This window comes from Engystomops pustulosus, chromosome 1, assembly GCF_040894005.1.
Source record: "Engystomops pustulosus chromosome 1, aEngPut4.maternal, whole genome shotgun sequence".
NCBI lineage: Eukaryota > Metazoa > Chordata > Amphibia > Anura > Leptodactylidae > Engystomops > Engystomops pustulosus.
In genome coordinates, this window is record NC_092411.1 from 123,048,406 (window position 1) to 123,073,956 (window position 25,551).

The window sequence follows — 25,551 nt, forward strand, 5'->3', positions numbered from 1 at the left end:
AAAGACGGGAGGCTTCACTTTACATACCAAGAAAGCAGTACAGAAATTTTAATAAATAAATATTTTCAAATTACCTAATATACCCCTCACACACATTACAAAACACATGGGGTAAAGTGGTCAAACCCTTTAATAAAACCTTCTTTGAAAATATGGAAACACATATAACATAATTATTAAAATACAGTTATCAATATTACTTTGAATTACAATGTATTACTCTGAAAATATACAACCCCAACTCTTAACACTCACTTTTACGACTTCATTTCTTTAAATAGTTACTAACATTTTGACAACCTTTCTAAATATATGTTGCATAAGAGTTTACAAGAAATGCTGTAGCACATGTTATCACAGCAATCCCTTGTCATTTCTCTACCATCCTTTCGTTACATATCTGCTTTTTTCTTCTGAAAGAGGTCAAATTACATAGCAGCTCTATAGAGAAGGGAGGGGTAGCAGTGAGTCACAGCAGCTAGGTCCCCACCCACAAGCAGGAAATATAACACAAAGTCACAGAAATACTGTAGAGATGAGAGCTGCTCGAAAATGAAGACTACAAATCATGCAAGTACCAGAAACACTGTTACACCTCATGTACACCCCTTAGCTGCTGATGTGATAGTATGCTTGATATTGAGGTATAACAAAGCAACTGTAAAACAGTTGCCAATGCTTAATATATTCAGTGTACTAGCATCAGGTGCAGTGACAGGTTGCCAAAGAAATGTCTAACAGAAGTTGTATTATATGTCTAGGTTTGGAGACTTCCTCTCATTTTAGAGAATTTAAATCTACCCTTAATTAGATTAATGCCACAGCACTTCTGACTATAGAACAAAAATGATGCTGGCACCTTATAAGGCATAGATTTTTTAATACACATCTCCCATTGGAGCCATTCTTCATAGAACCTTGCATTAGGAGTATCCAGAGCCCTGATGGGACAATATATAATGTTCGGTTATTGTTATTTTTTAGATGAGATTGAGATTAGGATATTTAAGTTGAATCAATGGCGCGCAGCCCAATACATCAGAAGGCTTTGGCCTCTCGATGTATCCAGCAGGGATGTTTATCTCTACAACAGTGAAAATTTGCTGGCTGCAGCAGGTGCGGAGGCGCTGGGACAGGAACACCCCCCGCTGGCCCACTCCCCGCCAGCCGTGCCGACCGACCACCATCCCCCATTTACGCCCCTTCACACCAGTGGTGGATTAGGGAAAATAATCACAAGGACTAGCTATAAATTAGAATTTGCAATAATTTCAGGGTCTTGATAAATATCCCCCAATGTCTATATTAATAAACACCTATAATAGTAGGGAAGAGGTAAACCATGATGATGGGCACCCTATCTTGCTGTAACCTATAGTAGTTCAAAGCGCTTTGATCTATTCAGTATACCACTCGTGGTAATACATGTAATGTAATCTGTAATGATAATATAGATTTACAGGTAATTCTATGCTTCTCAGTTCAGATGTTTGTGACCTTTGAACTATGTTAAACTGCAACAGACTTCAAATATTCTAATCAGATCATATATAGTGTATAGCTGATATAGCTGACACCTGGGAAGATTTGGCACAAGTTTTAACTGAGCAGCACACATGGCTTTCATCTGCTCCTCTTGTCCTTTGATAGCATGTACCGTGCCCCTGACATGAATGAAAGCCACAGAAATCATAGCAGGCCATTCGCTGAGGGCACCAGCTCACTCTTATCATCATAACCATCTTTATGCCAGCATTTCAAATAGCAGCAACATCCATAAGACATCAGTCCTGTCGGACTCAATTTGTGTCTGTGCAAGCGTATCCGAGCCAACTGCTTCATAATGACTTTGATGCTATCACAGAGATGGAGATATATAGAATGTGCTCTCCAAGGGAGGAAAGGTTGCTTTGTTTTCTTGTGCCGTTCAACCCTTACACGGAAGGCCTGATCCATATAAATAAAAGGATTGTGGATCACACCTCAGAAACTAGTGAGATAATAATTCCATGATCAAACTGTTCTTAAACATTAGGTCCAAATCTTTTTTGTCCTTTATAGCTAACTATATTATAGCTAAATAGTAAAAGGCTTCAAAAGATTATAAAAATGAATATTTTTTTCTTATTTAAATATAAAGCATTTTTTTTTTCAAACTGGTGGTAGAAAGTCCTTTCTTCTTTGCAACCCCTTAAAGATGGTTATACAGGGACAGATTAGCTGCCACCCCCAGTAGAGGGGGTGGTTGGGGATACAAGTGGCAAGGGAAAAGCGATGTAGTAATGTAGGCAAGATAATATAGATCCTTATTCAGAGCACCATTACAATGCAGCGTAAACTCACTGCTTCCTTGTCCCAACTGAATTTTTTTAATCGAGGGCAACTAATAACTAATATCAATCAGTACTGAATACGCTGCTGAGTTATTTTATATTTCTGGATGACTTCAAAAACTACACATTTGGGCACATTAATAAAAAACAGTGCAAGATTCAGGATTTGTGGAAGTCTGACAGAAATTGGCCCAAGGGCCTTAGTAAGTGTGCCCCACTGTGCACCAATATCTGCGATTCCCAAAAAATTCCAAAAAAGAAGCAAAGAGTAGAAAGTTAATAATATGTTTTTACCAGAAACTTTGCTTGATACTCCCCAGGATATTCATAATAAAAGGTTTCTGCCATTATACCCCATTGGAAACTTTATGATCAGAAACTCTGTATACAATCATTGGATACCCAAACAATTTGGCTAAACCATAAAAACTGTTATTTCCAGATGTGACGGAAATTGTATGGCATTTGCACAGCTAGACTTGTGGATTGTTTCCATGATAACAAAATTGTAATAAGGCGGGGTTTATTTGTTATAATATTAAAAATGTGTTTCAAAATTCAACTTGGAAAATAAATAAGAACTAATGGTGTCAAAACACATCATTTTAATCTGTATTTTAAAGGCATGCCAGAGTATCAATAGTGGTTAAAAAAAAGTGATGGAGCAACATTATTCACCAGATCTATTGTAATACTTCCTAGGTCTGATCTTTACTTCCCGGTCCCTTCCTGACTATGCCTACACAATTGGTGGCCATGGGGGTGACATGTTTCAACTATTGATTTAACAGTTATTTTCTGCCATTGCCTGGGTCATCGGGAAGTATAGTCCTGCATGGATACATTAGTTGTCGGAACATAAACATTGGTTGATGAGCAAGGACAGCTATATCTAGTTTCCCTTTTTTTCTACCAACTCTGAACAATTCAGTAAAAAATTTGTGTTGAACTATGCCTTTAAAACTATTTTATAAATTGATTTTAATAACTTTGAAGCACTGGTAACACAAAATGATGTCTGAATAATAACTAACTTAAGAAAGTATTACTTGTCAAAATCTGCACAAGCTAACAATTGGGGTCATTTATTACACTTTTTCACTCTCTTTTTTTGCAACTTTCAGTGTAATAACACCTAAACCTGCGATTTCTACAACCATTTAGCAAAGTGCACCACCACAGAGTTTCTACTCTGCTGTGCCTGATTTATCACAAAAATACAGATATGGACATCTAAAAAAACAAAATAGCCTCCTATCCAGAGTGAGAATAGGCAAGGGTCTCAAAAAACTCAAATGCCTCATTTATCATCCACTAAGATAAATCAGGCGAGCCCAAAACATTACAAAAAAATCCCAAACAGACACGTTTTCAGACTTAAAGGGGTATTCCCATTAAGACAAGAGTCTTAAATGTACTCAGAACATCAAAATAACACATTCACTGTTATTAACAAGAATACAGCATTCCTCAGATATAATTCCAACCTTCCTCTATCAGTCTTGGAGTACACAATTTTGGTTGCCCCTGGACCCCACCATGTAACGTCGAGTTTAGTCTCGGTAGCCATACTGTTCTTCTGTCTAATGATGCTCTGAGCTTCTCTCTGTTCTCAGCCTCTAGCCCACACCCTTGCATTTCAGGATGAGCTCACACACACATAGTGACTTGCTGCCGGCAAATACATCACATTGTGAGGAGAGTAAAGCTACAAGCTACAGGCAGATAAGGTCTTTATTCAGGGGAGGGAAGTATATTGCATAGCTAATATTGTATGGTATGACAGAGCTGAGGATGTCATGTGTAATGTGCATCTCATGGATCTCATTTTTTTTGCTCTGTCTAATCTCTCTTTCTATGTTTCAGATACTAGTGAATGTTCAGAGGCTAAATTAAAGTGTATGTAAACCTATACCGTGATAATCTAACCACATTGTCAGCATACAGAACTAGATGGATCATAATGCGCCTGCTTAGCGAGTCCCATCCCACACTCTGGAATATTACACTTGCCATCACTGAGTGAAAGGAGCTAAAACAGCAATAAAACGGTAAAGTAAAATGGTAAAGTAAGTAGTTAAAAATTATCTTTATTGTGTAAACATCACTAGGGGATTGAAATTTAAAAATGTTCTTTCATGTGCAAACCCCTTTAAGATAAATGTCCCCCATGGTTGTGTAAATTCATTGATGAATGTAATTAATATTTTTGATAAATAGAGCAATTTTAAAGACAATATTCTAACAGACATGATATTTAAATAGCGCAATGAAGCAAGTTTGCACTTTTTATACACTGCAATTGCTGAGATTTGTCTAGAGCTTACAACAATGGTTTTCGTGAGGGAAAAGAGCTGGCATATAAATAATGAGGCCAGCGTACACCAGCATACCAATGAAAGGTCTATAACAACACTAATTTAACCTGATCAGCAATGTTGCACTCTTGGAGCCCAATTTCTGTTTTAATATGTCACAGGTTTTTTTTTTTTTAATTTAATATTTTTCAAAGTATTCCTTCAGGTACAACTGATTTATGACATGGAATCCAGCTATTTAGCAAATAGACTCATAGGGATTTCAGAGTTTATTTTTCTAATTTTATATATTTGCTGCAATGCAGAACAAAACTCATCCCTGGATTTTACATTTACAGGCTAAGCCTGTCTAATTCTCTTAGTCACTGTGCAGTACTGCTTAATGTGTTAGGGTGTGTTCACACAACCATTTTATCTACTGTTCTGGTCGCATAAAAAAATGTGCACTATTTTTGTGGCGTTATGAATAACGGACATGTATTGGAAAGTAAACTTGCACACATGCAAGACACAATAGGAAAAGATGGTAAATGGAAGGGTTTTCTGTTTACCATCGGTTTATGGTGTCCATTATTTTGTTCCATAAGGGATGGAGCAAATGACATCACCAGTGATGGTGTGAACCTAGCCTTCCCCTCATGGAACAGGCAAACGGAAAGCACAGTTGTGAGAAAGACTATTGGAGCTATTTTAATTCTTGTCTTTTTTTTTTTACTCCTCATCCTAACCAGAATTAAAGTTTTGCAGAACATAATTCTAGACTTAGCAGGCCACCCTCTTAGGACAGCTTGGTTCTGACAAACTCGGTTTGTGTATCAGTCCGATTTACCGACCTTAAACCTTAAACAGATGAACTGAACTTCTGTTCTGCTTTTGGGTTAGTAAATTCAGCTGACACACAGAGCAAGTTTTTTGGAACAAACTCATGTGCTTTTTACTGCCTGTGTTTGGCGAGAAAAACAGACAAGTTTTTAACAAATCTTTTGTTGAAATAAACGGAAAGTTAAGTATCAAGCAAATTAAAGGATACATAAGCTTTATGCATGCAGTTTCTGAAAACTGGAACATGGAACATTTTCACTCCACTTCAACTTTTGGCTTTAACCCTTTCACGACCCGTGACGTAATAGCACGTCACGGGTCGGCCACGGGTGCATGGAGAGGGCTCACGCGCTGAGCCCTCTCCATAGCCGGTAAGTCTTTGCTGCATATTGCAGCAAAGGCTTACCGGTAACACCCGCGATCGGTGCTAGCACCGATCGCGGGTGTTTTCACCTCGATCGCCGCCGGCAATGCTGCCGGCGGCTTTAAAAGCATGGCGGCGCGTGGGCGCCGCCATCTTTTCGAGGATCGCCGCTCCCCGTGACGTCATCGGGGAGCGGCGATCCGTCGCCATGGTAACCTCGGGTCTCGCGAAGACCCGAGGCTACTTCTGGTTAACCCATGCATTACAATGTGCTATCAGCACATTGTAATGTATGAGGAGTAAAATCCCCATATACTGCCATACTGTAGTATGGCAGTATATGAAAGGATCGTGCAGACCCCCTAGGGTTAAAGTACCCTAGGGAGTCTGAAAAGTACTAAAAATAAAAATAAAAAAAAGTTAAAAAAAAAAAAATTATAATAAAAAACCCTAAAAACTCAAATCACCCCCCTTTCCCTAGAACTGATATAAATATAAATAAACAGTAAAAATCATAAACACATTAGGTATCGCCGCGTCCGAAAATGCCCGATCTATCAAAATATGATAACGGTTTTTCACTGCGTTTAATCCCGTAACGGAAAATCGCGCCCAAATTCGAAAATGGCACTTTTTTTGTCATTTAAAAAAATTAAAAAATTCTATAAAAAGTGATCACAAGGTCGTACAGTCCTAAAATTGATAACATTGTAAACGTCATCAAAATCCGCAAAAAACGACACCACCCACAGCTCAGTACACCAAAGTATAAAAAAGTTATTAGCGCCAGAAGATGGCAAAATCCCCCCAAAAATTTTTGTACAGGAGGTTTTAATTTTTTTAAATGTATGAAAACATTATAAAACCTATACAAATTTGGTATCCCCGTAATCGTACCGACCCAAAGAATAGAGTAGACATGTCATTTGAGGCGCACAGTGAAATCCGTAAGATCCAAGCCCACAAGAAGGCGGCACAAATGCGTTTTTTTTACCAATTTCACTGCATTTGGAATTTTTTTCCCGCTTCCTAGTACACGGCATGGAATATTCAATACCATCTCTATGAAGTGCAATTTGTTACGCAGAAAATAAGCCGTCACACAGCTCTTTACATGGAAAAATAAAAAAGTTATGGATTTTTGATCATGGGGAGTAAAAAATGAAAATGAAAAAACAAAAAAGGGCCAGGTCCTGAAAGGGTTAAAATGTAGAAGCAAACACTGAACATGGAAACCTGGCCACCAACACCAGATTTACTTGCATAGACAGCAAAATGATTTTCTTTAGATTTTTAACAATTTAAAACAACCCTTTAAGGTTTCTTTATTCACTATGGGTACTGGCTTGGCATGAATATTCTCGCCTTCATACCTTTGCCACAATTACATCAGTCTTGACCAATACAATCCTTGTATTCAAGCTTCTACAAAGAAGACGCCAGTTGTTGAGTCGCTCACTGGACTACTAAGCACAGAATGTGCGTGGTTATAATCTATAGTTTTTAGGCAATACTAAATATTAATTTGATTAGCTTATTCTACTCAATAACAAGCTCCCTGCAAATTACAATGCATTTTAAGGTTGACAGATTTTCTTTAAAAATCTGAAATTCAGTGAGTATATTGTGTACAGTTTGGGCACACAGATGGCTTCTTCTCAAGCTTCAGCTGAACTTAGGATGTATGGTTGCTACTATAGGCAACATTTTGCTAGAAATTAGAAGATGTGCATAACAATCTCTAGGGGTCAAATGACACATTTAAAAACTGGAGCTGGATGAAGAGTTAAAAGGAACTCTACCATCTTCCACTTTACCATCAAAGTCAAGCATAATAAACCGGGGCACTTACTCATACATTCAAGTTCTAAGACTGTGGTAACAGTCCTTTTAAAATCAACTTTTTAAATGCCAGAGACCTTCCGTACTGTAGCTTCACATGCTGTTACACTGTCTCACCCTCCCCCCTGCTCCCTCAGGACTTTACCCCTACCTCTGCCTGATGTAATCTCACGCAGTGAGAGGGGGAAGTGTTCCTTGCATACTGTAACAGCATGTGAAGCTACAGCACAGAGGAGCTCTGGTAACTCCCCTAGAGCACTTATGGCTAATTCGCATAACAATATAAGTTGTTTTTTTTAGAAGGAGGGTGGCAATGGATAACAAATATAAGAAGATTACCACGATGACAGTGCCTGGATCTATGAGTAAGTTTCCCTGGTTTATCATGCTTGATTTTCATGGCAGATTTCCATATTCTAAATAACAAGATTCAGTTTATGCCAAATAAATAAAAGATCCTATGTCTATATATAGTAAAAATAAAATCCTGGATGTACAAAACAGCTGCTTGTTAGAAGAGGAAATATAATGCACATTTCCTATGTGTTCTATTTAAAATGTCCTCGTATTTTGCAATGTAAAAGCGCAGGGAAGAAAAAAACCTGTGGAAATACACCATAAAGCACTGCTAAAGCTGTAATGTATGATGCTTCCAAATCCAGACAGAATTAGGTATTCAGGCAATCTTGTGCATAATTCATTGTGATGCCTCTTAACAGACAGAACTGCAACTAGGGATCTAGACCACAAAACAGAGAAAGTCTTTGACTCATACAATATAAATTCATTTGGCGATGAGGCTTATATTTCTGGAATCTCTCAGGGCCTTTTCCTTTAACTATTCACAGCTCAGTCAAAGACAAAAATCCTCCCGCCATCTTCTTCATTTATCCCTTCCATGAACAAATCATAGGTAAATAACAGCAGCAAATAGTGTGTTTGCGTAGAAGTCAGGACAGCAGTAGCAGCTCACCCATCATTCGGACAGCTGAATGAGCTCCATCAATGGAAAGCCTCCTTTAAATTAATGACCTGCTCCAGCATGATGACTGCTTAGGAAGGAAATATTTATAGTTTTTCTTCCAGCTCCTGACCCTTGAAATTAAAAACACTTTCTCCCACTCCATGAGCTCCAGTTAACCCTGAGGACAAATGTCTTGAATTCGCAGAGGAAGTAAAGGTTTGAGCAGATTAAAAAATTGCACTCTTTACAAGTTGCTTCATCCTATTACTAACAAGGACAGTTCTTATCTGCTGACTACAAAATGCAACCTATATGCGTATACTATTCGCCAAATATTATGTTCTCAAGACGGGTTTTGTAAAGAAGATAGTAAATAAATAAATAAGTACTTTACAAGAAGTGTCCTATTTTGCTAGATTACCTCTATTCACTGTGTAGAAAGCATACACTCCATTGTGCCTTTTCTCTATTATGCACTGCAGGATATTCCCACACAATAGAGGCAGCAGACTCTGTGTCTCAATATGCAGCACCCTTTTAACCAAAAGGACCTACTAAGCACCAATGTAAAATTTGTTATACACTACACCAGCTCCCAAATTGTTAATGCAACACCAGTGTATACAGAAGAAACTCAACGTCCCTTTAACTCTGTGCATACGGTATCATACAAGCATGTAGGTTGGTTAGAGATATTCTGACATGAGAAGAGGGAGATGAATATCTTTATAAAGTTTGCATTATTTTTGCTTTGCTTGACAAAAATATGTTTTTCTTTTTTACGTATCTATTCTTCTTATGAAGAGTTGAGCAAATCATCCAAGATTCACTTTCCTGAATTTTTCAAAAGATTTTCTCCGGGTGCGAATGTACAAAAATATTGTTTTGTTAATTATTTTACAAATGTTTTCATTTTCCCTGCTATTATTCTCTCCCTCAGTTCTCAGATGGGTTGTAGCCCCCATTTTAAAAGATTCCTGAAAATTATAGATGAACAAATGGATTTGTTCATCTATAATCTTATGTCACTTAGAAAAGTTTACAATGGAAAAGAAAAGTTTACAATGGATATATTGATAACTTGCTAGAGATTATACTCCACTCCCAACAATAAAATAATAGTATAACAGATCTGCTACATATAAATCTTCAGCTGTGCTACACATGTGTATCAAAGGGTAACATCTAATAAAAGGAAAAAGAAATAATCTTGCAATATCAATATGTTCTCAATGAAGTAACGTAGGGGGACTCATATTCACTCATTATCATAGGAAAATGTTTAATTGGATATGTTGGTCTTAATATGCTAACATGTCAATAACAAGGCTTTGGGGAAAAATCCACTAATAGAAAATTGTACAGACAATGCAATAATAGTCTCAACACTTCCAGAGCTAAACAAAAACCTTGTAAGGACGCTAACCCCTGGTGGCGCTGTACAACATTACAAGCAGAATATGTCATCCGCGCTCACAGGCAGAATGTTTTCCAGAGAGGATTCTGTTTTGACTATGCTTAACAACAACAAGTGTAAAAAGTCATAGATAAAACAGCCATAAAAAGGTTTGTCTCGCTAATCAGTCGAGAAAAAGAGAAAAAAGATATCTGCTGGGAATCTGAGAACTCACTGCCATGGAAACCCAGTTTCAATCAAAACAAATGGCAGGAAATCAGGTAGTGAAGCTGCTACTGTCTGCAACCTACTTTCCTGTAAGCTAGAGGAATATCAAATATTCTGAAAGGGATGCCCTCCGCAGTGTGAATCCAAGGCGAAGAATGCAAATGACTAAATGAGAGGAAGTACAAGTACCAGCGGCGTTGTGATTTACACTTCACAGGTACAGTATCTCTGCTATCACAAGTGACCGCAGAGGCTGCTATACATTTATTACATTTTTGCTGGGAATTTTTCATAATAGGCTGAATATATAGGAAGTCATCCTATATCCCATGTATTATGAAAACAACTCATGTCCCCATACCCAGCATACGTTATAGATGATGGACGGACAAGCTTTTTATTGAGAAAGGGAATAATGATCTAGTCAGAAGTACAAAAACTACTCCTGATGTAGTCCTTACAACAACTTAACTTGGTGCTTAGTACTTCACTCAGTATTGGGTGTGTGACTAAGACTTGTTCCACATACTAACAATTTCAGTGACCCATTCTGGTAGACTATTGTTCCATGTCACTAGGAAAGCTGGTCAAGTGAAATCTGGCTGGAGAATGCAGCTGTAAAATTTATGCTGTAACCTGATCTACATCTTAAGTATGCAACACTATCTTACAGCGTCTTTGAGCTATAAAAATAACCCGTAACCACATGTATGTTCTGTTAGTCTTGGCATTTTACATTGGATGAAAAACAAAGTTAGAGCTAGTCTGGGCAACAGATGGCGGTGGACATTCAGGTTCAACTGGTCATAAGGCTAAATGCACAAAAAGAGTAAAATTAAAACTATAAAGAAAGATTAAAGGACTATATACAAAGATGTGTCCCCTATAACTATTCTGTAAATTTGGTTAATTTCTCTGGACTCAATACAAGATTAAATAAATTGTTGTGAAGGCCAAGAAAAAAAACTCTCAACAGGCCTGACCCACATCACAAACACTGGATAGCCCCACAAAGGCACATAGGTGTAAATTTACTAATAGTTTAGTTGTCATTTGTTTACCACATTTATTATGTGTTTTAGTTTACGTCCACGATCATTGTTTTTCACTGTGTTCTAGCCGTTGTTTCGATCGCTACCACACATCCCCATGTATTTCTATGGCCGTTGTCTCTATGGTAATGTGTCTGAGCTGCAAAAATTCACATCAGGTCCTCCAACTGCCCAAGCAGACCTCATACACCGATGATACAGGTGCTTCAGACCAAAATCCAGTTATTTGAGGCCCAGGAGAAGCCCTTATGTGACTTGGAAGAGAATAGAAAGGAAGTTTGGGGGACACTAGTACCGTAGTGTCTCTAAAAAAAAGTGCCCAGAAATAAGTAGTGTAAAATTGGAATAGACAGTCGTTTTAGAAATTTTATTAACCCTGCCTTAAAGGGGTATTTCCACGAAGACAAGTTTCTCATATGTACTCATGCACAACAAAATAACACATTCTCTAATTCGTTTATATCAACAAAAATGCTGCATTTTACAGATAAAATTCCTGCCTGTCTCTATCAGTCCAGCTGTACACAATTTCAGTTGCCCTTGGATCGGACCCTGTAACTTCAGACTTAGGGTCGGTGGCAGCCATCTTGGATTTCTGTGTGACAGCGTGGAGCTGAGATTTCTGTGTCTTGTGGCTGTAGCCATGCCCCTGCAGTCCTTGCATCAGCGCTCACAGAAACAGATTCACTTCCTGGCAGGAGATTGTCAGGAGAGACAAGCTGCAAACTACAAGCTACAAGGAGATAAGTGATCCGGGGGAAGGGGAATGTAGGCGCATAGCTGTGAGGCTGAGAACAGAGATGTAGCAGGGCTGTAGGCATCTAATGGATCTCATGCATCTCTGATCTGTCTCATCTCTGTCTCTATGTGTCAGTGTGTTAGTACAATGTCAGAAGCCAGATGAAAGTGTATATACACCTGTACCCTGATAATCTCACCCCAATGTAAAGTAAAGGGTTAAAATGATCTAGAGGATTGAAATTGAGAATGTTCTTTCATGGTGTGTAAAAATCAATAATTATATTCAAGGTCATTTTGCATCACGCATTTGGGAACAAATAATTATAGGCAAGACATATTTGTAGACAGATATCTGATTTATAGATAGATTTTTTTTTTTTTTAATTTTGGAGTGCTGCCTGCTATTCCGCGATTGGATACAGTGGGTACATATTTTTATTTCTACACAGTATCACATAATTTAATGAAATGAAGTAAATATCTACATTTTATTGTGGTCCCTACATACTAAGGGACTGAAACGCTGCAGCACAGGCAGGCGAGAAAAAGCTGGCCAGCGTGGATATATATATGAAGCTGTGCTACGGAAACATGTTGTGCAGGATTAATCTTTTCTTGAGCTCACACAATATTTGACAGACCAAATGTTGATGCCAAAAGCAACTGCTATTTTCGGTCAGTGTGCAAACTGTGAAATACCATGAAACCCTATCAAAGGCTATCTTCCGTTTATTTGTAGGTTGTATTTATGTGAATCTCAGCTTGGCAGAATAATCACATCAAATAGAAAGGAATGAATGAGCCCACAGCATTTCTACGCCCTTTTATCGTCCCACGTTTAAACTATACTGGGTGTCGGCATCACATTTATGCTATTCCCTTTGAGAGGGAGAGATTATTTTACAGTCGGCCAATCATTACTTATATGACCATAAAGGACGTGTTGACATACACTTTGCATGTCAGCAATAATTAAATGCATACCACATGTGTGAGAACCAGACTGTCAGGAGAGTCCAAGAACAGATCATAGCAAAGTGGCCTGAATAGGTTTAAACTAATACGTGGATCATTTCACTTACAGCAGAAGACATATGTTTTCACTGAAAAATAATGGAATTTGCTGAGAGGAATAATTATGTTAAGCTTCTAAATAGAATAATTCTCTTCTTTTATTTCAATAACAGTCTACAGGAAGGGTTAATGTCAACTGTCAATCAAGCAAACCTTAAAGGGGTTGCCCACTTTGAGCAAATAATTGATATTTTTTGTGTAATGAAAAAATATACAGTTTTTTGGACAATACTACCAGGCTGGGCCATGAAACAGACATGATCTAGAAGGTGTTAATCTGCTTCATTTCTGCTGACAGGTTCCCTGTAAACCAAATGTTTGTTTATATTGGTCACGCAGAAACAAAAGAACATAAAGTTGAGAAATAAATGCCTTCAAAATGTATTATTTATGTGAAATGCAAGTATTTACTAAAAAAGAAATGTAAAGAGTGACAAGGCTGTGTTAGGTAAGTATAATACTGAATACTAAAGTTTGCCAGGGGTGTGGGGTGGATTTTGGGGGTCAAAGGGAGGGGTTTGTTTCTGTTATTGTATTTTGTATTGAATAACAGAAAAATATTATATAAAGAAATACGTTTTCCATTGATTCAATAAATATTCTAAAAATTACTCAGGTCATTAAAGGTATATTTACCACAATTAGAGTGATTGCTCATATTTATGTTTATACCAGTTTATGTACAAAAACTTTTACACTACAATGAAATCTGGGATGCCTAAATAAAAGTCATTACAAAAAGATGTTAAACCACTGACAAACCAATGGACCAAGCTATCTTCAGTGATGAATAGAACCAGTCACCTTAGTCCTAACACACTTTTCATAATAATAATCATGGTCACTGATAATAACTTCAAAACCAGACAAAATAGTAAAAAGGAAGCCAAAAATTTCTAGGTTTTTAATGCCAAAAATAGATCAGCAGTGGAGGCAATCAGTTTAATCTTGAAGAATCTAGGAAGCAAACCAGAGGCACTCAAGCATTACAAGAAATGAGGCGCCTTTACACATTACAGGTCATATCTGAATTACCAAATAATCAGCATTTCTTTGTTTAGTCCCAACAATAACATCAGCTATGCAGCTTCCCCCTAGAATGTGCATGGAGGAGATTTCTTACAAGAGTTGTAAAACATTGCATTAATGACAAATCCCCCTTGCAGTGCCCCTCGGCCCTTGGAATTTAACTCCTCTCACATTACATTATTTATTGAATTTTCAAGCCAAACTCTGTTCTGCTCCATAAAATTCTGACAAGTGGACTCTGCCAAGCTAATAATGGCTTCATTCTGCTGAAATAAACTTATTTCACTGCGGCAAATAGAACGACATGACCTCAAAAGGTTATTATTAACAGGGTTAATGAGACCCAACAAAGTGTTCTCACAGGATTCACATTGGTTAAAAACGGTATTAGCAGAATGCACATTGCAAAGTCATGAAAGCAATAAAATTAAATATGTGATATTGTCTTGTGTCTACATCTGCATCTGATGACCCGTGTTTGTCTCAGTAGTGAAATCCAGGCATTTATAAGACAAAAAAATACCAAATTTCAGTGGTGATCTCAGGAATTGCAGCTAAAGCGCAGACAGTGTGCTATATGTCCATGGATGGGGGTTGCATCCATATGCATCAGGATAATTCATAATAATTCCTTTATTTATATAGAGCACCCAGATTCCGAAGCACTGCTCAGATCAGTCCCTGTCCCCATGGGGCTCTCAACCTACCAGTATGTTTTGGAGTGTGGGAGGAAACCAGAGAACCCAGAGGAAACCCATGAAAACATGGAGCGAACATACAAATTCTTTGCAGATGTTGACCTGGATGGGACTTGAACCCAGGACCCCAGCGCTGCAAGGCTGTGGTGCTAACCACTGAGCCACCGTGCATGGTCAATACATATGGAAATGCATCTTTTAACAAATCATACCCCCAAAATACTACCACAGCAGTACCAAATATCAAAGTCATACCATAGTTGGACTGACAGATATGAAAATAGACAGACAAGACTGATAATGAAACAGATAAATAGAGTATAAGAAAGTAGATTCTAGATGAATAGATAGAACAAAGGAAGTCCAAGACAGCACAGTGTGAACAATCCCCTAACAAATGGGGTTTCAAAGCTTATAGGTCCCAACCAAAACCAGTCGAAAAATATAGATTCAAGAAACAATAGTTTTTAGATAGATAGATAAATAAACTGTATGTATTGGGCACTGTTGCTTTGGACTCTTGATAGAGAGATAGATAGATTTGTAAATAGATAGTTGGTGTGATTTATTCCAAGACAAGCGACGTTTCGGTGCGGTGTGCACATTTCTTTGGTGGAAGTATAGATAAACAACCAGACAGATAGACCCTCCACTATTGTTCCATAAAACCAGATTATCAACATTAGAAAATTGAGAACATAAAACATTTTCCCATAAAATGAATGTGGATTATTTTCCAGTGAAAACAGCTGTTGCTGTAATGTATGCAGAGTCAATACCAAGATGGATTAACAAGATTTGACCAAATTGTTTTCTTTCAAGCCTAAACCCTGCCTTCAGTATTTCTAGCTAATCATAATTTCACATTTTTTCCTCGGCTTAATTAACTGGGACTTGGTGGAAAGGGCTTACAACAATGTCATCTTTTCCTATCCCACGTGTCCCCGGGGCACGTCTTTTAGACGAGAGAGAGATTATTATTCTTGAACTATATTATGCAACATTCGAACACATGTCCAGGAATTCTCTATGGTGCACAATGTAGATATTTACAAATGGATCAACTGTTCTGACACATTGCAGCTTTTACTGATGACATATTTATAAGGCGTTGGGTTAAAGAATACATGACGGAAGTAGACAAAAGGAAGAATTTGAGGTGCATTGATTTTCACCACTCCGGTTTCTAATTTGGATAATGCATATAAATACTGTGTTACAACTATACTGCAATATTTTGCTATGAATGTATCAGCATATTTAAATGTTCTGTTATTAAAAGGACACCAGATTACTGGTGGTAGACTGTCCACGTAATTACGCTCGGTACCTTAGGGGGGGTGTCGGCACAGTTTTTCCTTTTTTCGACGGCTCCGGAATAAGTACAAAAATAACTTTATTAAAATATGTAAGTTAGCCTAAGGCGTCCAGGCTTATGTCACCAAGTGCCTCTTGGCTCCACCATCCTGTAAGTATACACTCCCCGTGCCACATATTATTCAGCCTCTCCCACCCCCCCCTCTTCGTAGACAGCCGAAGATGTCAGCCGGCTGCCTGCAAGTCTCGCACACTCCGTGCGCAGCCCGCAGGTTACTACTGCGGCTGCGCAAGGAACGGATACCCTTTAAAGAGTCTGCTGCCAAACTGATACACTCGAGTTGGTCCATTGTTGGAGATGCATTTGTCCAAGGTGATATTCGATATTCTTGTTATTCTGTGAAGGTGCCCCAGCAATACACAGCTGATCCCATATCCTTCAACAATCTGCTCTATAACTTGCTGCATGAATACTGGATTGAATTACACTGGAGTTGACTATTTAAATAGTAAAGATGATTTTATGTCCATTCAGCTTCACTAGCACTACTGTTATCTCCAATTTGTCATTAGAAAAGTATTTCCATCCACTATGATACAAACATACATAAACACAGTTGGGCAGATTTATAAAAACTGTCCTAAGCGCATAGACTAGACAGTCTTATTCTGCACCAGATTCATAGAAGTGGTTAGTGCTAAGTGATAAATTTGGTGCAGTATTAGACTGTCTAGTCATACTCTGCACCTCGTATTAGTTGGCTGACTTTATGCCAGAAAATTAGGACAAAATACTGCCGGATCAGCAGTACTTTTGATGCCCGCTTTTCACAGTTCAAGCCCCTTTTGTCAAGCTAGTAGAGCTACAAAACTGTGGTGCAGACAGTTTTTAGTGCAAACTACAACAGAATTCTGTCGTAGACAGATTAGTAAATCTCCCATTATATTTTCATACAAAGGTGTAAGGAAAGGAAAGTAGAGGAAATCATTGAGCTATGTTATAAAAACAGTTGAGGGACTATTTTAATGTGTTGTAGTCAATGAAGACTCTATAAGGTATACTCCTTGTGCTAAAATGTTGCTAGGAAAAGGACTTAACAGAATCTGACCTTACACACACCAGATAGACATCTCCATTCATACATTTTGCATTTCAGTGTTTCCTTTGCAGAATAAAGGTACCTTTCTCAACCCTCACAGACATCCATTGAGTGGTGGTGGTTATGAATGGGTCTGATTCCAAGGTGTAAGGCACTCCTTGTGTTTACTAAACATCACCCATCAACATTTTAGCTTAGTAATCCCCAGTGTCCTTCTCACTATGAACTTAGTCCTACTAACAGCTGCTATGATGAGCTGGGATATATTTATCAAACTGCAATCGCTACATCAGAATACATATTATTTTTTATGAATACATTGGCCCCTATTTAATAATAAAAGCATATTTAACTCCAGGGCCAATGGAGTGGGCAGTCAATAAGTATTCCAATAAATACATCAGACCTTATTCACATCTGCAGGAAAACCCTCCTAATTTTTCAAATATAAGTTAAAAGTTTTAAAGAAACCAGATATTTGTTTCACATTCTGATCTTTTTAAAATGTGCACTTCATGTTGTCGGTTCATTTTGATTTCACATTTTTATAATAGGTTTTATAAAGTCAAAGAGGCAGAGAGTTTAGCACTGCAGTCGAGATTACCTGCCTTAAAATGACCTCTCTACTGTGATTGATATCAAAGTATTGTAGTGTATACGGTGGAAAAAAGACACATGTCCCTCAAGTTCAACCAAGGAAAGCAATTGATTGGATATCATGAACCAAACTTTAGTAGATATGTTTAGCATATATTCCTGAGCACAGGACAGTCAGTTATATTAAGAGGACAATTCTGAGATTGGGAGAGCTTGACTTCAGAGCTCAAACTACACTGCTTGAAAACAGTCACCAAGCCATCATAGCTGGAGGTGAGAGTGCTCATCCATGAATTCAGGAAAATTTTCATATTCCAATTCTACATCTACATGACTCTTACCCTCTCCCTATTTAGAAAGCTAAACAAAGTACAGATAGGAGAATCATGTGGAATATCCCTGTAATTGTGTGAGACAAATCATATTTCTGATCCCATGTCCTTTACTGTAGATCAGTGTACATTTATAAGCTCCATCTGCCATGTTTTAGCAGAATCACATATTTTTTTTCCGAGAAAGGGATGAACAGTTCCTCTAACTCAGCAACAAGCATATGTCAAGGTCAGATCTTAAAATGAGAGTGGATTACAAAATTGCTATCCCAGCATCTTCCCACTGACCACAGTAATAATAATGTATGTTTCTGAGCGTGTGGCCATGAAACCAAGGAAAGCATGACTGGCTTACTGGTTTATTTCACATTTCACACACACTCTGAGTGCCAGCTTAGTAAAAAGCTGAGGGGCATGTTTATTTGAGTGACAACTTCCAAATAAGACAAGGAACACACAAAGAAAACTATTACCCAATTGCAGCTGTGTAAACGGAGGTTAGTGAGATAAACTGACATGACAAGATCACACACTGAGGCGAATCCTGATCCCATGACCTCAGGACACACATTCAGCCAGTCTGTTTTCTTGTTGGCCCCTGTCTTTATATTATAAAGCAACACATAGAAAGAAGCAGTATTGCGTAGACAGAGGTCTAATAGTGTACACAAATATAATACATGTAATGAGCAGGCAAGCACTATAGCCTGGGGCCACAACTACTGGTAGAGACTAAGGTCAGTGCAGCTTACCACCTCTGCTGTAACGTGCAAACACAGCCTTCAGCACCCATTGACTAGACTTTGTGCCGTATGTTCTGGATGCCAGCTGAGCAAACACCACACACAATACACATAATACGAGGTGGCTTATAAAAATTTGATTCTGTATAATCCAGGTCTAGCATGTGCAACTGACCCTTCAGAATAACAGACACCATCATCATTAACCTCTGTAATAAACTCTTCTTTTCAGTATTATATTTCTATTTCTATTGTTATTTTTGTTCACTTTATGAACATCTATCTATCCATCTGTCTATCCATCTATCTATTCATCTATCTATCTACAGTGTCTATCTATCCATATGTCTTTTGAACTATCTGTCTATTCATCTGTCTATCCATCTATCTATCTATCTATAAATCTAAAATAATGGAAACACAGCACAGCCAAATACAAAATGAAATAGGGATGCTATCCCCAATTCTCTTCACCCAAAGGCTGCAAAAAACAACACCAGCACACCCATATAAAATAAAAATATGGGGATTTTATTCCATCTCACACGACATTTCAACAAGAAGCCTTTGTAAAGACTCTATCTATTTCTATTATCTGCTTAGATACTTTAGCAATCATTACAGATTGATTTTATGGTTCAGGGTTTTGTCTTTCTTAAAAGGTGTAGGCGAGGGCGACATTCTTAGTAACTCATTTTATAGATGTTACTTTCTTTATACATTATAGCGGTATAACAACTTGAGCCCACACATCTTCAGAAAGTTAGTGACTCTTTTATCAGAAGAACATGAGGTGGACTTGTAGACTTCTATTTTTGCAGAGACAATTGTATAGAAAGAGAATGCTTGCATTTCCCAGACAGTCATCACAGATTCTGCAAGTAAAGCAGTTTGTGATTCTTTTATTCTGTTGTCAGTATTTCTGCTGTTCCTTTAGTGGTTACTGTATTAGCTCAGGGATCAAGAGCACGTTCAGCTATTATTAAAACACATGTTTTCCCTGTCTTATTGCTGACTTCTACATTTAACTTCAAGTCAATTAATAAGCTAAGTTAGTTATCATAAATAATTCTCGAAGTACTTGATGGATTGTGGCGTCCTTATGACCAGGTTCACACAGGGGCCTTTTAATTTCCTTACAATACTTTGTTCAATTTACTGTATGTCTTGTATAGGTAACATTTACTTACTGTAAAAAAATAACAGATATTATTAATAATAATAAATAAATAACAGCTGGGTATTCACTAGACTTAACTGCATAGTTTCTAATTTTACAAATCTCAGGTTAACTGGAACACAGCGTGGTGTATATGACAATGATGGGCTCCTACTCACATACAGGCCAACATACATATGACTGACCTGTGCGTGGTAATGACTAAGTGTTAATAAAATCCCTGACTCTCCAACGAGGATTTGAGACCTGAATCCACACCAGCTACCCAGCGAGGAACTTGTCACTAGATTAAAGCAAATACCAGCTAACATTTACTCTCTCACAGCCAAGAAATGCTTGGCACAGTTTTCAAGTTTAGCAGTTAAATGTTGGTCCTTGTGCATTATCTGACAATTCATCCAGTTGCTAGACAGAGACTAATTCCCAGTCCTGGCTGACCCCATCCCCCAAACTCAACGCATCCAGCAACCTGGGCCTTTTCTTCTAAACATTGTTTTCGCCCAGCCCTCTGAAACCTGCTGAAAGCTGCCTGCCTATCCCATCATAAATTGGTCAGAAAGCAACTCATATCTCCACACATGAGAAGACATAAAATGTAACATGCAACAATGTAAAGATTACGTCTATCTTATATCAATCAAATATCTATCTAATTAATTATCTATTTCCTACAGTATGTCTTTATTATATACAATTTTTGTATCTGCCTGGCACCTACCATACATTCATACTCTATATAGCAGTGATGGCGAACCTTTTAGGGACCGGGTGCCCAAACTGCAACCCCAAACCCCCTCATTTATCGCGAGGTGCCAACCAAAATAAAGCAGTAACTTAATGCTCCCTGTTTTTCAACAACATTCAATCATACTGGCCTCCTGAGTACACCAACATAGTAAAAAATTGCTGAAAAATTTGCATCATTGTAGCGTCTTTCCAGCGTCCCTCTGTACACAGAGAATCATGGGGCCAGCAGGAATATTATTCAGAGATAATTAGGCTCTGTCTACGCATTCCCCTCTTCCTACTGTCCCAAGGAGCCAAGTACGTATCACATTAAAATATCACTGAAAGCAGCATCTTTTAAGTTGTTTGGAGCTGCTGGAAAATTCTTTGAGTCCTGTCTGGTGGGCTTGGGCGATGGCCTGGGTGCCCACAGAAAGGGCTCTGAGTGCCGCCTCTGGCACCAGTGCCATAGGTTCGCCACCACTGCTATATACTATTACTGTACAGTGATCTTAGCATACTGCCATTTCATTTGTTTGTACTTAGTTCTCTGCCATAATCATTTTTTTAAATTGAAGTAAAAAATACTGATGCAGAACACAGAAAAGCAATATATATTTTTACTTATGCAGCTTCGAGAATTCAGTCAATTACCACTAAACACTTAAACATATAAGGTCTGCAAAATAATCCCTTGCATTCTAGCTGTTACTATGACTAACTCTCTAGCAACCATATAAAAAGTACATTCCAGGCAAGGTTCTGGGCTTCATCTTCATCAGACACAATTACCTAATAATAGGCAATAAAAATACAGTTGTGTGACAATGGTTGAAATGAACTATTTGGTTAACAGAGTTTATATACTTTATTATTTAAATTTTTAAAGAATAATTGAGGGTAATGATCTGCTGTAAACTGAATAATGTAGAGTTGACCTCATCCTAAAATTTTCTGCTTGCCTGTTGTCTTCTTCACATATAAAGAGGATATATCCTTGGTAATGATGGTGTCGTGTCCTCAGTGCAAATTTATAGTACATTACAGAGATGGAAAGGTCTGTTTCCTTATATACCATTTATATGGTAGCTAGTAATAATACAATATCCAATCTATATACGGAGGGTAGTGATTCAATGATTAATTGCCAATGGAACGAAGGAAAGCATTGTGCCTTGTGCTACCAATGTAATAGTATAACAACCAGCAGAACACATACAAATGATACTTTCCCTACCAATACATTACTGATAACACAGCAACACTATTCTAGAGGATATATACGAGCTGTACAGATGTAATTGGGGAGGTTCATCTCTAAATTAGTTGTCAGTGGCTAGAAGATGGTATCTCTAAAGCACAAAAGAAAAATGTTACTGATGTTACTGATGAACTAATGAAGCTTGAGTATCCCCAAAGGCTGTGGTTTGTACTCTGAGCCATAATAACTACTGTAACTGGTCTATTTTAATGAATGCTTCAGCACTATCACCAGCTAAGAAAATGAAAAGGGAAATTCTACAATTACATGACACGTACATAGTTTATTAGTCCTTTCAACTTTTATTTTAGCAATTCCTTCAATGTGTCAAAAACTGTAAGTGTCCCTCTAGTATGTTCTATAGCCAGAATACAGATGAATACTCTCTTGGCAAACATCTATTGCGCCCAACCGCATGATACAAAAGTATTAGAAGAACACAAGAGAAGATATTCTATAATAAGAAAATTTTACAAAGAATAAGTGTTAAACTTAGCCAAAAAGTGATGAATACAATCAATCTTTATTTGAAGGCTATTGCAAAATGACATACAAAACAGACTTAAAATAGTACAAGTACAAACAAACCTATACTGGGAGGAGGCAATATAGTCCCCCTAGATGTACCCCTTACAGCCAGTGATGGGGTTTGGATCCCCTGCCTCCTGTCCTGGTGGTGTAATCCATCATGTGGTATAGCTATGTTTAAATTTTGTCTGTGGTTTTCTACTTCTGATTGTGCAGTATTGCTTTATATTTTTTGCTACCCGGATAATCTCACAGTTTTATTGATACACTTAACAGCTTTACACTTAAAAACTGGCCTCAAACAATACTGTAGCAATATATACGTTTTATACCACCAGTACAGGTCATGAGGCAGGACGTCCAAACCCCAACATTTGCTGTAAGCGGTGTGTCTGAAGGGGCTATATTCCCTTGCCCAGTGTAGGTTTGTTTGTACTTGTTGCACTAATTTAAGTGCTTTTAATGTGTCTGTTTTGCATGTTATTTTTCTTTATCCTTCAAATAAAGATTGATTGTATTCATCACGTTTTGGGTTAACACATTTTTCTTTGTAAAATTGCAGTACAAAGTACACAGTGTTTTGCCTATGTAATACTTTATTGCTGTGCAGCCCCCTTTTTTGCCTTTGATTCTATATTAAGGCCTTATGCACACAACCCTGTTCTGAAATGGGCCATAAACCCGTTTTAGGCCGGGCTAAGATAGGAGGGGTGAGCGATGGTCTCTAATGTGCATTGCAACCACATACCCTGATCATGGTGCAGTGAGTTAAGGTAGCCTCAGCACACCATGACTGTGCATAATAGAAGTCAATTGCAGGCACGTGCTAGCTGCAATTTGTCCTACTGGCACATGTCATTTATGGCCATGTGCACAAGGCCTAAATATTTAATTTGGATAGAGTTTACAAGTTTATGAGATATGTCAGAGTTTAAGGTCTCCTAATCTCCCAGTATAATCCTCTCTCTATACCTTGTATATATAGTTGGTATTATTGTAGGTGGTAAATATGGTTAACTTGCAATGCCTTCAATGTCATCTTTCTGTGACAAATATTTAAAGATCAACCTTTACCTGGCAAAGCTCATGATGTTGGAGCATCAGAAGTGAATGATCTGACACAGTAGGAAGTTACTTCTACTAATTGGCTAAAATGGTTTAGAAGATGTAATTAGCATATGACTTGCCAGAATTAGCACACACATCCCCTCACTTCAGTGTGTCTGGGCATCTTATGGATGACCTAAAATCAGGGCATTGAGGCTTTTGTCAGGTGACAGATGGCCTTTGTAAAGCTGGTGTTGACCTTAGGAATAAGACATAGCTTACATAGAACTATCAAGCTCGTATTGTTAGATACATAGTAGCTAGATAATGCAAGTGCTGGAACATTTCTCCAGACTACAAACAAAACATGGCAACTCTTACAAGCATACTAATACAAAACGAGATTTTATGCTGTATTTACTTACATGAAAAATAATAATCCCTTTATTATGATCATTACTATTTTATTATTCTGTTTTTTATGGTATAATTCTACTAGAAGCTATGATACCACGACCTAGGAACATGCAGCACCAGGATGTACTACACAATAACGTGGCATAAACTGCATTGATTCTTATTGACTGCAGCGTCTGTCTATATGATTAGTACGTGTGACACCTTACCATCAGGCTGATCATCTTCAGCAGATGCATCATGTTGTCTCTTTTGAAAAACTCAGTTTTTCATTATACAGAAGAGGCTTTTATTTGTATTTATTTATAGATCTGCTTCTAAAATAGGTTCCTGTGAATCCGGAGGCAGAACAGATTTGGCAGTGCACCTGTAAACTCTGTTTTAGTAAGTTAGAAGAGGCCAGCTGTTAGACACTACCAAATTCATTGTAATTGGGTTGGTTTAATCCGTATGGTCGGCCATGTTTTGTAACAGGCCATGACAGGTGCGGAAGAACCTTCGCCAGCTTGATTTTTGCCTTTAAAGTAAAGCATCTGTGGGCTTCTACAGCTTGCAAAGAATATCAAGGTCACTGTCTAGATTAAACACAAAACAGACCTTCCATCAACAGATGTCAAAACAGATAAGTCCAGATTTGACATACACTTTCGGAACTGTAGCCTATTATCAATGCTGCTGTGACAGCTGTGTGCTGCAAAACAATACGGAACAGTCTTGCTGTGATCTGTCTTCTGAGTGTGTCTCGGCAATATTAACCTTTACACTACGTCCTTACCAAAGGTTCTAAGGCTTTGTGGAAAGTTGGCCCAGGGAAGGACTACCGGTATTTATGGACAAAGTTGTGCTATATTGTGTCACCCAACCAATAGCTTATGAGATACTCAATGGGGGAAATTAATCGAGAGCTGGTGCATCATTCACCATTATTTAATATCCTCCCTACATGGCACCAGCTCCAGCCTCTAAGATTATCAACAGCTTCATTGTGTGCCCACATGAGTTCTACACCAGGTCCTGGTGCAGGCTATAGTAAATGGTTGAAAAATAGGTCTTTTTCTATTTTGCAGTTATTTTTGCAATGCCTCGTCGTGTATCCCAAATTGCAACTGTAGAACGATACTGCATATATGTACATATGTACGTATACGTATGAGATGAGAATACTAGGGGAAACATTGTAGCCCTCCATTGTAAGCATACGTCCCAAATCCTTATCCTTACAATGGAGGGCTAAAACACAGACATAATAAATCTCTCCCCTGTGACTGGAGAATAACAACCAAATGTATGACAAAGGATACAAATGTGAAGTTTGTACTAAAATATGAATGTTACTTAGGAGTTTAACTGCATCAAAAGTGTGTACAATTGTAAAGTAGATTAAAATGAATGAAACTGAGGTACTATAACAGCCACAAGCTGTCTATAAGAAACTAAGGCAT

The 25,551-nt window shown here is 37.9% G+C and overlaps 1 protein-coding gene across 43 annotated transcripts in view; it reads right to left on the reverse strand.

The window, feature by feature from the left end:
- Nucleotides 1-25,551, reverse strand: part of PTPRD (protein tyrosine phosphatase receptor type D) — a 1,096,207-nt gene that overhangs the window by 212,970 nt on the left and 857,686 nt on the right. The window lies entirely within an intron of this gene.